The sequence below is a fragment of the Thalia democratica genome, chromosome 5, assembly GCF_965202585.1.
Source record: "Thalia democratica chromosome 5, ktThaDemo2.hap1.1, whole genome shotgun sequence".
Classification (NCBI taxonomy): Eukaryota; Metazoa; Chordata; class Thaliacea; order Salpida; family Salpidae; genus Thalia; species Thalia democratica.
In genome coordinates this window covers 68,399,281-68,416,532 of record NC_139169.1, presented here as the reverse complement: position 1 = coordinate 68,416,532, position 17,252 = coordinate 68,399,281, and the positions used below count along the sequence as shown (strand labels likewise).

At 23.3% G+C, this 17,252-nt stretch overlaps 1 long non-coding RNA gene across 1 annotated transcript; it reads left to right on the top strand.

Annotated features, from left to right (window-relative positions):
• Positions 1–1,233: 1,233 nt before the first annotated feature.
• Positions 1,234–13,547, top strand: LOC145837150 (uncharacterized). Its single transcript, XR_014369922.1, has 3 exons — positions 1,234–1,360; positions 11,407–11,504; positions 13,076–13,547. It is a non-coding gene; the product is annotated as an uncharacterized LOC145837150 (long non-coding RNA).
• Positions 13,548–17,252: the final 3,705 nt, after the last annotated feature.

The window sequence follows — 17,252 nt, the reverse complement described above, 5'->3', positions numbered from 1 at the left end:
AATTAGTTTAAAAATTCTGATTGAAAACACTTATGTTTATACTAAAAGCTACTAACATTTGTTACCAAATAAAATTTCATATACAATTAATAATTTTGGAAAAAAATTTTTATAAATACTCTTTAAGCTGTTTGTTTCGTAGTAAGATTAAATAAAAATAACATGAAAATACTAAAATAGTGTAGATAATGAAATATAAAAGTCACTATATTGTTCTTGACATGTTTATATTGTTTACTTGATAGACTTGAACAAAGCACTAAAATGGAAGTTTTTGTACAAACCCTGATTTTGTTCTAGACACAAAAGAACAAAATAATATTTAAGTTATTTATTTATTATGAAAAAAAGTCTACCATATTGTTATCCAAGTATGTTTTAAAGTTTTTAATTTAAATTTATTTTTACCTAGTGCCTTTCAATTTATTTTATTTGTTGTGTTGTTTTTAATTTAGTTAAGTTAGCTAAAAAGTCGAATTTTAAGAATGATTTATCAATTCTGTTCAAAAAAAAATCAATATCTACTTAACACCAGTCAAAATTTAAGTAAAGGTACAAAGTAAACCCTTAAATTATAAATAACAAATTTATAAGTTCTTTAAATGTGTTTACATTTATTAGTGCATATTGTCACTTGATTTAAACTTTGCTTGTTTAAAAAGTTTGTTTTATGTGAAATTTTTTTGCTTTATATTTAAACACAAGCATTAAAATTTCCGAGTTTCAAAAATATATAAAGCTTTTTTAAGGTTTAAGATGTTTATTTAGCTCTTTATTAAAAAGTGTAAAATAACCTAATTTGTAAAACAATTAATTTGATTTTATTTTAAGTCACTTCAAAATAGCTTCGTTAGTTTTTTTGATTTTGTAATTATTAAGTTTAAATTTTTAAGTGCATTAATTAGAAAGTATTCGAAAAAAAACTTATAGTTATATTAATCAAAGTATAAAATCCATGATTTATGATAAAAACAAATTGGGTGTTGTAAAAAAATTGGTTTGTTTTAAAGCTTACTTCAATTATATTTCATAAATTTACAAGCAGTAACCAAGTTTCAAGATGATATACATATAGATAGAATATTATTATTCTAAGACTTATTACAAATTCTTCAAATAGTATTTATTATGAAAGAAATTACAAAGTAGAAATATCTTATAATCGATAATGAAAAAATAAAAAGTTTTCAGTTAATTATCAAAGTGTAAATAACCATTTAAAATGACAGTTTTTAGAATGTAAAATTTTATATTTATTTTTAATTTTAAAACTTGGTGGCCCAAACTTTCAAAGATCAAAGAGAAACCCAATGGAAAATAAATGATTTTCATAAGACGAAAAAGATGACAATCAGTATAAGTTAGTTGTTTTTTTTACTTGGTCTTATTGTTTTTATTTATTTGTGTTTAATCATGCTATGTTTACTGTGTATTTTCAATTTTTAATATACCAATTCCTTTTTTTATCTACTAAAGTTTAGCCAATTTCAGCTGAAAAGGCAATATTATTTTTACTTGGTCTCTAAATGATTTAGTATTATTATACAATTATGCAAAAGTAAACATTTTAATACTGATATCAAAAGGTAATACTACAGTAACTGCATATTACGATGGTTTTAATATTGCTTTAATATAATATTGTTTACTCTATTAATTATTTATGACAAAACAAGTGCTCAAAAACTTTCTTAAGGACCTGGTGTACAAAGAAAAATTGTATAAAGTCCTCCACAGTTATCTAGTCAGGACAAAAACTACCATGTTAACTTTTATTAATTTTTTTTTAAGTTTCCATATCAATACAAACATAAATTTAATTTTATATAAAGTAGGTGAAAAAAATACAAATTAAATTAATTGCTTTTTTAAAAATGTAATGGCCCTCTCTATCAACAAACTAATGTAAATACCAAAGATATTTTTTATTTTTGGTTTTCATCATTAACTCCATAATGTCTAGTATAAGTTTTTAATTATGGGCTTATGCCCCTGCCTTTTTGCAGCTTTGGCCCCCTTAAACCCTGGTCTATTGTAAGTTTCATAACTACCCTTAAATTTGACCAAGTCATTTTTTTCATTTCTGCAAGTTCAGAATATTTAGTGTATCTGTAAGTTGCAATTTATGGCTTTATGAACCCCCTGTGGCCCCTTGACTACTAGCTGCCCACTCTTTGGCCCTTTAGCAGCTTATAGCCTCCTAGTTTTTGAAATAGCACAAAGGGAACAAATGGACCATTTGGAGAAACCACAATTCACAGAAGTACTACTATGAGATTTCTGTACATACTTAACCTTTTAAATATATACTATGTTTGAACACAATAGAAGTTTTTACAAAGTCTGTAATATTGTTTTAGATATAATGTTTTAGGAAATACTTGATAAAGGAAATATTGCAGGTTTAGTTGTTCGGTAGAGTGCTTATAAAATTTGAACTTTGTGTTTTTGCTGGAATGCACTTGGAATGCTGGAATGTCAATTGTCACAAAAACACCCTGTGCAAAAGTTTTACTGATTTATAAAACCTTTAAATAGGCTATTTTTTATTTTTAAGAAAAAAGCCCAATGTAAACTGTATAGTAACCTTCAAGTCATATTAATTTTGCATATAGTGTTTTGTGGAAATTGCCTAAACTAAAACAATTTTGAGTTATAAAAAATCCAATGTAACATTTTTATAAGCACTAATATTTCTGTTGAAAAAAGAGCAGAATTAAGGTTCAAGTAAACAAAACTGAATTACTACAAAAATAAAAGTTTACTCTATATATTTATAAAAAAAAAGTAATCAGATTTTTTTAGTATTAATATAAGTTTACTTAAAGTTAGTAAAGTGCTATAACAATTTTAAGTTTCTACAAAATTTGTTGACTAGTTTGCAAAGAAAGTTGAAATTTTTTGATTGGTAACACTTTTGTTTATTATTTTCAAGTGACAAATGTAGCTTTAAGCTTTTTAATAAATGATTAAGTTGATATAAAATTAATGACATTTGAATTTATTCTTTCAAGAATTTACTTTAAGCTAAGTTTTGGTCAAAGACCTTGTCAGTGCTTAAATAAATCTTATTCAAATAGAATACTTACATACTAAATGTTCTAAAACGAAACTCAGTTTGTAAAATAAATTCTTGAAAGAATAAATTCATCATTCCTCTAGTAGTTGACATCTCTTTATTTGTTTTCTTAAAATCAAAACAAATAATATTAATAACATGTTTTAATTATAAACATTGTTCAAACTTATGGTTTTTATATTATAGTAAAAAGTACTGTTTTTATGAGTTTTTAACAATTATACACAGCTTATTAAGATATCAATAGTTTTATAAACTTTAGTAAGTTAAATCAAAAGCTTTTGTACAAACTTTGGTTTTGTTTTAAAATCACACTAGTAAACTTTTAAACTTAAATATAAAAAAAGAATTTTAGTATCTTTAAACTTTTGAAATGTATAAGTCTCAAGTAGCCTTTTAAGACATATTACTAGTTGGAAGTTATATAATACATTAATTTTATGTATGTATGTATTGTTACTTAAATATAATCTGAGCATAAAGATTAAAAATATGGCTATGAATAATCTTATATTGCACAGTTGTTGTTAATGACATTTTTAATAGTCATTAAAAGAATTTATCATCATTATCCTATTGGAAATTGTTTTCACTTAAACATTTTTGAGGTGTTGAAATTTTAAAACGTTTGAAGATATGGCTATTTGCCTTAACTAATAAATTTCTCTTATGATAAATACTTTTTTTATTTTTTTGAACATCACAATTTTTTTAATTAGACAACCTTTTACATCTTAATTTATTTTAAATCTCTTGAAAATTGTAAAATAAATTAAGATAAGTTATCGTGTTTGTAAGAACAAATTGTATAAAATTAATTTAGAAGAAACTCTTACTTTTAATTTAATGTTTTATGTAGATTTATATGGTTCTTGCTTAATTACAAAAATAAGTAGTGGTAGGTAAAAATTCTGTAACAAAAATAATTTGAACCTTAATTAAAACTATTAAATATTACTTAGCTCGTTTGAGTTTTACAATGCTTATCAATGTTTAAAGTTTTATCTCATTAAGTAATTTTTGGTGTTTTGTTGAAAACTTTATGTTTCTATTTCAACCTAGTTTCATTCACTGTCTTTGATGGAAAATAGCTAATTTGTAACAAATTTGATAATAATTTTAAGAGACTTGTTTGTTATAAAAAAATTTCAAGTTTTCCAGGACTTATGTTTTTCTCTGTGAAATAAAAACAATACCTGAAAAATACTTTGTACGCTTGTACAATTTAATTTAGCAGAACTATTTCTGAATTAATTTTTCCTAAATATCAAGCAAGCTTTTTAGACTTTAAAGGGGCTATTTCTCACTAGCTTGATTAAAATTTAATTTTTTAGCTGTTGTATTTTATTCCTTTTTTAAATTGATTTTGTTACTAAGAGATGCTTGTTTGATGTAGGTTAGACTGATTTATAATTACTCATGTTTTTTTCCTTTAATTAAAGTGTGGAAATCCTGTTTTTTTTTTTTTGTTTTAAAGTACAAATAAAAGATAACACTGTAGAAGTACAAAATAATTTCTTTATTTTAATGTACCCACAAATGACAATTTTAAGTATTTGGCATTTTACTCATAAAAAGCTTCTAACCCTAGGCTTGAAGCTCTTTGTATATTTTTTAAGGAATTATATATTTTAATTTTCTATTCTATAATAAATTTAATTCATAATATGAATATATTTTTTAAATTAAAAACAAAAAAAAGTTGAATTTAAAACCAGGAGATTATGTACACAAAAATATTATTTATGGTTTAAATTTGGTTTAAAGTGCTTGTTACTTTAAAAATTAAGAATAAATGTTATATTTAAAATAAAATTACCATTTGTTTATTTTTATATGTAACTTAAATAATTTGTAGAAGTTTTAATGCGTTTTTAGCAAATGAATATCAAATTATTATAGTATATACTACTATGTTATGAAAGTTGACTACTAATTTAGCAAAGAAAAAAAAACTGTAATGAAAACACCTTTGATTATTTTTTACATTAACACTCTAAGTTCAGATGTTTTTACTAAACAACATTATGGATTTGAGTTGATAAAACAACTAAACTTTAAAACAAACTTTTTAAACTTTCAATACAAATCTATAGCTAGCAATATTTATTGTTTTTTTTCTGATAAGTTTAAAAATCTACTAAAAGTCTATGTATAACTTCATACTTAAGCATCTGACCATAAATTTTTATGATACATTGTGAATAAGCTGATTTTCCCCTTTCAATTTCAATGATATTCATTAAGATAAAATGTTTCTATGTTTTTTAATGTTTGTTTAGCTAAAACTTTTTAAAATTAATAACTTTTACAACAATATACTGGGTCATCTTTTTATAAAATCTATTTATAACAGTAGTGGGTACAAACTGTTAGCATAATCTGGCCCGTTAAGCAAAACCTGTGGCCTATGACATGTTTTTAGCCAAGTTGTAAAATTTTTGCACAGTGGCTCAAGCGGAAATTGACTTTTTTCGAAGAGAAAATCAGACTAAGAGCTATACATTGTTAAACAGAACTAGTTCTATTGTTTTAAAAACTACTTTTTTTGCTTAAAATAAATTAAAGTTATGTTATAATAAATATGGTCAATTTACATTATTCTTGTATTCAAAAATTACTTGAAAAACTTATTAAATTTACACCAAATTTAAATTTTCTAACATCTTCTTAAAAATACCTTAAACAAATATTCATTTAAATTTTTTTACTAAAATTATCTCATTTTTCCTACTCATGTTTGAATTTTTATACAAGATTTCTCTGATGGTTTAGACCAATTTCAGAGAACACTTAGGGTAACATAACTTAATATTTTAAGGAAACCTGACTTGAGTTTAGTTCGAATAGAACACAAAAATAAAGAAGCTAGAAAAAGTTTTTGAGAAAATTTCAACTTGAGGACAGAAAACTTTTCAGTTTTTAATCACTTAATCAATTTTAAAAAAGATGTTATATCATTATCAACAATAAAAATTTTATATTAAAAAAATATTTCATTTGTTTTATGTAGTCATTGCAAGTCATTAAAAAAAAAGATTAAATTGAGAATAATATTCTGCTAAAAGCATAGTTGCCAGTCTACCTGGTATCCTGGAAAAACCTGAAAAACACTGGAACTTGAAAATTTAGGCAAAAAAACTGGAACTTTGAAAAAAATCACTATAATAAAATAAAATTTTAATAGTTTTCACATGTTCAGTAGTAAAATGTTGATTTGACTCAAAACTCTATAAAAAAAAAATTGTCATCATAAAAAAAAGATTTTATTAAAATACATATCAAAGTAGCTTTACAGTATTTTTAAATTTTTTTTTTATTATTTAACTCAGTTTCTTACCTTAAACTTAACTTTAAACTATAAACAAGCCCAACAATAAGTACTATTGAAAACCTTGAATAAATGTAGAAAAAATGAGTGGTAATCCTGTTAAAGAATTAAAAAATGTTTGCATTCAAACTTACATAGCTTTTAATATACTTAAAACATAAGAAAAAAAATCAGTTTCGTATCTAGAAGTATAATTTCTTCTTTGATCCTATTATATATAAGAAAAAATTTATTTTTTCTTAGTTGTATATAACTTCCACTTGATCCTCTTTTCAGCCACCTATGACTTGAAAGAGACAAATGACATGGTGTTTTTTACAACAAATAGTTGACAAAAATTGCTCATAAGGCCAGATAGGCAAGGTAAATAACTTATTATAAGTTTTGGTTTTAGTTTTTACAAAAAAAAATAAGCAACCAGTTATTTTATATCATTTTAAAAAATTTCTGAGTGATTTTCAAAGTATAAGTGATCAGTTCAACAAGTTTGATATGTTAAGCAAATATCAATTATTTTACTAAAAATCTATCTCCCTTACAGTTTTAGAGAAATTATTTGTAACCTTTGTCAATAAGTCTTTAATAATCTTTGATGAATTTTGAACAGTTTATAGGGAATGAATTTTTAAATTGACCTTAAACTTTGTTTTTTTCTTATAAAATATAAAAGCAATTTTTATAACCTTTTATAATTTTTTTATATTTTAGACTGCATCTTTAATTTTAGTTATGCTTTTTATTTATTTTTTATTTGAAAATCTGCTATTTAAAAATTGTTTGTAGTATTTCTAAATGTAAAAAAATATCCTGAGATTTTGAAGTAAATTGTTTAAAAAAAGGAGGATACAGATTTTTATTGAAATTAAGTTGGGTGCTTATAAAAGTTCAACCTTTGTGTTTTTAGATGGAAATTGTTTTAAAATAAATGTGGCAATTAATAGAAAAAGACCCTGTGCAAAATTATAATATATTTTGTAAAACCTTTAAGGAGGCTTTTTTTTTTTGATTTTTAAAAACTGGTTTAATGTAAACTGTATAGGACTTTGTATATTATTTTACTTACGCACAGTGTGCTTTGTGGTAATTTTCACATTTTAAAACAAATTCAGTTAAAATTCTACTAGCTAGCACTTTCTATAAGCATCCTAATGAATCTGAAAAAGGGAGCAGAACTAAGTTGTTAAAGTAAATAAACTGAATTACTAAAAAGTACTGCTCTAAAAAATATAAGAAATTTGATTGGTAACACTTTTGTTTATTATTCTCAGGTGACAAATATAGTTTTAAATCTTTTAATTAATCAAATTGGTATAAAATTATTATATAAACTTATTGTTAAACTTTTATTGCGTTACGCCGTTTCCCTGCAGAGCAGTTCATCAGACGCTAAAAAAAGCTTATTCAATATATTTGAATTAAAAATTTATTTAAAATTATTATATACTGTTTTATATATATATTAATGAAATAACTAAAAACATTGCTCAAAATTATGGTTTTTATAATAGATTTGAATGAAAAGTACTGTGTTGAAATGTTTATAAGAATATAATACATCTTTTTAAAATCCTTGTACTTAAAACTTTATTAAGTTAAATGAAAAACTTTTGTACAAACTTTAGTTTTGTATTAAACACAAATGTATCAAATTTGTACTTTTTTAGTTAACTACTAAAAAGTTGAAGTCTAATATTGTTAATTTTTTTAAATGTAAAAGTTTCAAGTAGCCCTTAACATATATTATAAATGGGAATTTTAATACATCAATTGTAAGTATGTATTAGCACTTGAATTAATTGGTGCATAAAAATTAAAACTATGGTTATAGATGATGTCCTATTTCAGAGTTGTTGTAAAAAATATTTTTAATGATTATTAAAAGAAACTATCTTAACTATATTATTTACTGAATCTTTCTGGATTTTTTTAATTTAAAATTGTATTTTGAGATATAAAAATTTCAAAACTTTGGAAAACGTGGCTGTTTTCATTAATTTGTCTTCTGATAAATATTTTTCCAATTTTTTTAAATAATAGTCTCTTTAATTAGACATCCTTATACATATTTGATTTTTAGTAATCTTTTGAAAAATCCTATCTCATTTAAATTAAATTATTGAGTATGAAAAATAATTTGTATAGAATTGCTTTGGATTAAACTCTTTTCTATCATATATTATTTTATGTAGATGTTAGTGGCTCTTTTATAACATAAAAAAACAACTAGTTGTATGTAAAATATTTGTAACAAAAAATATTTTGAACTGTAATTATAAAAAATTAAATCTTTGTTCTGTTTGTTAGAGTTTTACAATGTTTATCAATGCTTTATATTTTATTTTATTAAGTAAATTTTGTGTTTTGTTTAAAACTTTATGTTTCAATTATAACTCTGTTTCATTCCCCGTCTCTGATAGAGAATAGTTAGTTTATAAAAGTTTTTCTAATAAATTTAGACATTTATTTGTTGTAAGAAATTTTAAAATTTACTAGGACTTATGTTTCTTCTCATAAAAAAAAAACATACTTTAAAACTTATTTAAAAAAAGCTTAAAGCTTTACTCAGATTGAATTAGGTCATGTAAAATGCTTAAGTTTTATGCTGTTAGTTTTATAATTGTAAATTTTTGTATGTTTGATTTAAACGATTACAAATGTGATCTTTATTGCCTGTATAAACAATTCTGCATAATTTTTGATTATTCCTTTTATATTATTTAGGCTAAATAAGTTTGTATAAATATGTTTAGCAGAACTATGTCTCTATTAATTTTTTTACAAACTATTTTATCAAGTTTTAAAATCAGCGATCTTTCTTTTTTTTTCTTTTTTTCATATTGATATGATTTTTGCATAATACACAAGTCTTAAGTTAAAAACAATTTGTTCAGCCGTTTGATCTTAATGTTTTTTTATTGGTTTTAGTTCTAAGGCAAGCTTGTTTAATGTAGCTTAGGCTTATTTGTGGTTACTTGCGTTATTTTTGCTTTTTAGAGTGGAAAACCTGTCTAATATATATTTTTGGGTAGCTGTCAAATTTGCACAAGCGTACAAAATTGTCCGAGTGCACAAAATTCCACAAATATATTTTAGCACAAAGACTATATTGCACGATTTTCATACTTATTTTAAATTTTGAGATTTGGCAGAAAGCTTTTTTAAAATTGTTGCAGTTTTAAAATTAACTTAAGTGTAAATATACTACAATAAAATTCATGCTCTTTGTAGCTATTAAAATGTTAATTAAAAAATCCAATAAATATTTTTTTTACCCTCATTTTCTTAATAATTAAACATACATGAGCATTTTTATTGAAAATATGCTTTTCAGAGATAAGTTATTTTATAGAATGAATTGTCAAAATTTGGATAGTCCAGTACAGGGTTGCCACAAGGTAGGGAACTTAGGAAAAACTATAAAAATGACAGAAGTCAGGAAAAAATGGGAAATTTGACAAAATTATTTAAAAAACAGATTTTACCAATTACAATTTACAAAATTCCTTATTTTCCAAAGCCTTCAAATGGTAAAAAATTATTCAAAAATCCTCTAGATTTAGACTAAAATTGCAAATATTCCTATAAATTTACAAAATTATTTAGTTTCCAATGGCTCATCTGATATAAATTAATGAAATATCATTTATAAATATGGAAAATGTTTCTATTAACATATTGAACAAGTACCCTACTTGAACAAACAGTTTTTGTGAGCTTTTTAGTATTGATGATCTTTTCATAGTGAAACTGTGATATTTACACAAAAGTTTATCTAGCATAACTTAAGAATCAAAGCTGTTTTTGTTTAAGTAAATAATTGAGGCAACAAAATTGGAGGTAAAAGTAAATAATTAAAAAAAGAAAAGAAATTAAGCCCACAATTTGTGGCTCGATTTAGAGAAAAGATTCTCTTAAACAAGTGTAAGGGTAGCAGATGAGAATGGTTAAAATAAAACGAGGCAAATGATTTTGATTTTAGCAGCCAAGAAAATGAGGCGGGTTGCAGACCAGATGAGGGAAACCATATCTTCATTAGATAAAGAGGTTGAAGTGCTAACAAAGAAACAGAGAAAATAATATTTAGTATATACATTAAAGAAAACAGTGTTTGATTAAGTTCTTTATTCTTTTAAGGTTTTAATTGTAAAAGTTAATTATTGTTCAAAGGTTTTAGTTTTGAAAGTTCGATATTAATTTAATGTTTTAGTTGTAAAAATTCCTTTTATTCCGTTTCGTTTTTTCAAATACATTTATATTAGGAAATGCTTAAAAATTGTCTCTTTTTTGTTTTTCAGACAAGCTGTGTTTATAAGGTAGTAATACAAGTATTTTGCTGATAGAGCTATTTATTGCAAATACATCAATCATACACAGATATTTCAAGTGATGTAATAAGAGTTTGATGATTGAATTCAGCAAAAAAACTGTTGTTTTAGCCTGTATTAAAATTAAATTAAAAGCTTTGTATAAATTCAAGTGTTAGATTATGTATTTTAAGTAAGTTTGAATTAAGAGTTTGATTTTTAAAAAATCAGGAAAGTTTTAGTATAAAGTCAGGAAATTTTTCTCAGTTTGATCTGTGGCAACCTTGATGTAACAATTTATTGATAAGTTCAAAGTTTTAGAATGATTATTTTAATAATTTTAGAAGATAGTTTTTGAATAGAAATGTATTTTTGACATTTTTACTTTGCCCTTCCATAATCAACATATTGGGTTCTTCAACTTTATGCTGTTTTGCTTCAAGTTATTTTATTTTTTTTGGTAATCTTTTAAATACAAAAACTTCATCGGTTTTAATAATATTTTCTATGTGAATTAGAGTTTAATTATAACTAAATATCTCTAGTAACACAAAATATCAATATACAGTGGTATTCTTTAAATTAAAATGTTTCTAAATTTTTCAATGTCAACTTAGCTCAAACTTGTTGAATTTAATAATTCTTACAACAAGTATACTTGGTTACATACTTATCATATCAATTTATAACAGACTGTTGGACGGATCTACCAACCAAGAAAAATCTGTTGCTTGTGACGTGTTTTCAACCTTATAAGAAATTGTTGCTCAGTAGGCTGGTGACTATTTTGGTGAGTTGAAAATTAAACTAAGAGCTTAAACATTGTTGAGTAAAGTTTGATTTATTTTTTTCAAATACATTTCGTTTTTTTGCTTAAAGTAGCTTAAAAGTTATGGAAGTTTAAATAATTTAAATTTTTGCTAATTTTGCGTTCAGAATTACCTGAAGTACTTGTTGAATTTACATCAAATTTGAATCTTCAAGCAACTACTGTAACTATAATATATACTACCTTATATACTTATGCATACCATTTTTTTACTCAGTTTGTCTCATATTTATTCCTCAAAATATTTTAAAAATTTATGATTTCTTGGGTGTTTTTACGCCAATTTAGGAATACTGAGAGTCATGTAATTCAAAATTATTTTAGGAAACCTCAATTTATTTTGTTTCAGGCTAAAATACATAAAATAAAGAAGCTATAAAATTTTTTCAGAAGTTCTTAACTTGAAGACCAAAACTTTTAAATATTTTCGCAAGCATCATTTTATAGTGATTTTTTTAGAAACTAAATTAAATAAAAAAAAAGCTGTTTTAAACCTTTAAGTTTTTAATCAACTTATATATTTTGAAAGAATGTTTTATTATATATAACAAAAATAAAGGCTTATTATCACAAAGTAACACCTGAAAATTACTTAGCAATTACTTTTTCCATATGTTCTTACATAGCTTTTAAAATACTTTAAACAAATATACAACAAAATTAGTTTAAAACTATAAATATAATTTTATTTTTCTACCAAATTACGTTTTAAGTTATTTTATTTCTTAAACGCAGAATTATTTTTGTATTTATTTATTATTTGACCCCTTTTTCAGTTAACTATGACAAGTGCAAGACACATGAAGTTTACCTTTTTATAATATATGCTTAAAAAAAAGCTCTTTAGGCCATAGGAACAGAGTTTTCTAAATATTGCAAGGAATATTTCCTGAAAGTTTTAGTAATTATATCAAAAAACATAGGAGGAGACATATTTTTATTAAAATAGTTATTTTGCCTTTTTAGTTTGAGGCTCCAATTGAGAACCCATTGTACTCTTATACTTTTAGCGGCAATATCGCAAAGATTATTGTAAATGTTAAAAGTCTGTAACAAGCAACTTGTAACTTGGTTAAAATTTTATAAAATAAGATAAAGTTGTAATAAAAGTTTATACTCTTTATGCGCTTAAGAAATAAAAAGTTAACAAGATTTCTTTTAAATTAGAACTAAGCACTAAAACTATGTATGTTATATTAGTGGTATAACATAAAAAGTTGTTCTCAAATAAATTTGTGAGAATTATTAGATGTTGCTCGCAACTTAAACACATTAAAAATAGCAATAGAGTATTGTTTGGAAACTAATAAAAAAGTTTTCGTACCTTATTTTTTTTTCTAAAATAAGAAGAAAAAACTTGTATTATAAAAACTATGAGTAGAAATGTAAATCCTAGAGAAAATTGAAAATCAAAATTATGATCTTCTCATAGCTTATTATGAACTTTAAGCATCTTTAAAATAGTATTTTTTGAATAGTTGTAAAAGTAAAGATACACTTGTATTTTTACTAAATCTATTTTTGTATTTTAGACATGGTAAGTTGATGACTCAGCAATTGGCACTATCAAATCTGAAATAGAGTTTTAACAAGGATCAAAATGAAGTTGAAGAAACCAGAATGTTTATTCAAGTTTTTTTTTCTATTTAGTGCTTCTATTTCTGCTTATTTTTATCAGGGTTACCACTTTACCTCGAAAAACCTGGAATTTGACAATTTAGGCAGAAAAAAAAACCTGGAAATACCAGGAATTTGAGAAATTAATAAAAAAATCAAGAATTTTAACTATTTTCACATGTTCAGTAGTAAAATTTCGATTTGACTCAAAATATTTACCAGATAAATATTTATTTTGTCATCATCAACATTTTTATTAAAATACTTCATTATTAAAGTAGCTTTACAGTATCTTTCATTGTTATTATACTATTTAACACAGGTTTTTACCTTAAACTTAACTTCAAACTAAATGTAGACCAAAAAATGTGTAATTTTAAAACCTGGAAAAAATTTGGAAAACCAAAAAAAATTTGAAACATCAAATGGCAACACTTTTTTATACTTGTCTTTTATGTATCTACAAAAATGCCAAAAACTCTATAACTTTATAATTGTCTTTATCTCTTTAAAACGATAAAAATTTATAAACAAGGTTGAGTCTTTTTGTTCTTAAACTTTAATTGAAAAACTGTTTTGTCTACTCAATACCTTTTTTAAATGCTCAATAGTACTAGTTTTATTAAAGTTAAAAATGATTTTTTTTTATTTTAATTCAGCGCAGTTTTGGTCCACTGTGCAACTTAAAAAGTATGACCAAGTTTTTCTCATAAAAATATGTTATTTCAAATAACAGTATTGACCAAAATTGTTTTGCTATTTTTACGAAGTTTTATGAAGAAGTCTAGTTTGTTTTTTGACTAACTTACTATCAAAATTTCTTCATTAAATTTTAAATTAATGGTTTCAAGTGTAGTAAAAATATTTTTATTGAGGTTTACTATTTTTCTTGTTGTTTAAGCGCAAAAATTAAAGTTAAAAGATTTTTATTTGTGGTATAAAAACTGCGATAGTGTTAAAAATTATTGTCTTTTTTATATTTGTAACATTAAACGTATTTTTTTGAAACTGTCTTAACATTTAACTGAAATTTTATGATGTTTTATTTAGAAATATTTATTGTTTAATTTTTGATTTAATAGTTCAAATAGCTACGATTCTTATGTAGATTAATTCTCTATACTTGTTTTTTACAATCTTAAAACTACACTGAAAATTTTATTTTTTGCTTTGTTTGAGTAAGTAATTGTCAAATTCTTAAATAACTTATACAATTCAATAATCTTTCAGACCAATTTCAATTTATAAAGTTTGTATTATATAAAAGTTCATAATATTTTACTTTTGTATAAACAAATTCAGTCATAAGTAGCTTGAATTTCACTCTTTTTATAACAACTTTCTCTGTTTTTTTTTTGTTTAATGATTGCAATTCACTTGAGTATACAACTAGTTTCGCCAAAAATACTTTAAAACTTTATTGTTTTTCTTTCATTGACCCTGTTTTAACTTTTAGTGTTTTAACTTGAGAGTTTTAAATATTTAATAAATAATTAAGTTAACGAATTATACTTATCCTAAATATATACTGTTGTCAAAATTTTACACTAACCTGAATTTTTATGTGAAAATTTAACATACTTTTCTGAAAGAATTTAAATGATTAGAAGTTTAGTTTTGTTTACTGTAAGGCGTTCAATAAAAAACAAAAAGAATAAACTGCTTAGAAATACAAAAATAAAAGTTTATATAGATTTTTTCAAATTATAAATTGTTAAAATATATTTCAATCATTTTTTAAACCATAATAAGTTGAATTTACTCATATATTTTACTAATTTTTTCTTTGAAAAGGTATGTTTTATTTAAAATTTTTTAAAGTTAATATACATTCTAAAGTTGTTTCCTATCTTTATGTTAAAGTTAATAACCGTTAAAATATCTTTTGTTTAACTAAAAGATTAAAAAAACAGTAAATAAAATATTTTTTATTTGATAATCAAACAATGGAATAATTTTATACACACTGATTGCAAACTTTTAAATATAGTTACTGAAAGCTCTTTTTAGAGCTAAAAATATAGACGATACTTTATACTTCCAAACCATCAAACATGAGCAAATTCTGATTTATTTTATATAAAATTTTCAGCCGACTTGTTGAAGCTTTGTACATTACGTCACTAGAATGCACTTCTGGTTTTCAAAATATCGCAACTCAATTTACGTCGCATTATTTTTGGTTTTAAACAAATTTGATTATTTCTTATACGCTTTGATTTCTATAATATTTATAGTAGTCGCTGCAGTGGTTATTTTTGAAAATATTATTTACAACTTACACATAAATAAACTATTAATTTCTTTGAACAATGATCTCGCGATTGATTAAATAAAGCAGTAAGTATATTTATTATTTTTGTTAATTACAAAAAGAAACTAATTTATTTATCCATGAAATTTTGGTATAAATAAACATTTTGGTTATCAATTCGTGCTCCATTTAGATACAGTTTGACGTTTTTTGTAGGAGTAATTAACATATATGTTAACAAGTTATAATAATTATCCTACACCACGTTTTCTTAAAGTAGCATTTTTTTAATAAGCACAAAAAGAAATAATTTGTCTTTTTTAAAGGCTAAATGTAGTATTTATTACAAACTTCATTCTAATTTAGTTACATTCTTTGAAAAATATTTATTAATTTTTTTAAATTCACTATATTACATAAGGTTAAACATTATTTTATTAAATTATCATTGATCCTAACTACCTAGTTCGAAAAAACTTATAAGGTTGAAAAATTGTAATTGAGTATGTAATAAATGCTGATTGACAGTTTTAAAAACTCTGTATGTAACATTTTAAGCATGAAGAGGTGTTGTTATGTTATTTATGGAAATTCATATTTTAGAGTTTTACTAATAATGCATCATGTAGACAATAAACAGTAAAGCAAAATTTACTTGTTTAATGATATTTATGTTAGTATTTGTATTTAAACTTTTAATGTCATTATAGTGTTTAACTCTTTATAGAGCTTTAAATTGAAGTTTTAGACTTAAACGACTAGGAAGCTTCATAAGATTAAATTTCAGCTTGACCTATGTACAAAAACATGTTATAAACTTTTGCAGAATAAAATTTTACGTCACTAAAAAATTTAGAATGCACTTTGTATTCTACAAAACTTTTGCGGTAGAAAAAGCTTGCGAATTTTTTTGCAAGTATTCAATTTTTACATGTACTTATTGATACAAAAAATTTAACTTTCATTTCAAGTGTTAAAAAAAAAACTTAGTTAGATCAACTAAGTCGGGATGCATAACTGAAATAGATTTTTTAAGGCAAATTGTAAATAAAAAATTATTGATAATTTGCCTTTTAAACTGTGTCTTCAAGCTTAGTTAATTCATGCTTAGTTTATAAACTTAAAATATTTTTTTAAGAAAAGTTAGATTCAAGCTTATAATTTCGTTTTAGTTAGACTGTTTCGTAAATTTTAGCTAACTTTAAAACTAAACAATTTTCCAAAACTTTAAAGTTTTTAAGTTTTCGACTTTTAAACCTCCCCCAAATAATTTATATGTTAGACTTATTTTGCTTATTAAAAAAATATTAAAAAACTGACTAAATTGATAAAATTTTTTTGCAAAAGCCAGCTGTACTTAAACAAATCTTCAATTTAAAAACAATATATTAAAAAAATGTTTGCTGTTAAAGTCATTTTTGGGAATGTTAGTTATAAAGTTAGATTATACATTTTAAAAATAGACATGTTTAGTTTAATTCAGACTTTTTTCGTTCACAATTTTTTCTCTTTTTCAATTATCGCTAAAGTTGTTTAAAAAAAGCTGGGTCAATTAAATAAAATGAACATTTAAGTATTTTCTTCAGTTAAAAGACTCGTTTTTTTTTTAATTCGAAAAGTATTATAAATAAGTAACAATAAACAATTATGTCAATATTTTACTTAATTTAGATGATATTAAAGTATGAAAAGTGCGACATTTACAATATTAAGCTAGTTTAAGAGTTTAAAAAATCTTAAAGTAGACAAAAATTGAAAAGCCAAAATAAATTCTTTAACAAATGCACACATTTTTAATTTCGTAAATATTCTTAACATTACTAAAGATGTAGCTCTTC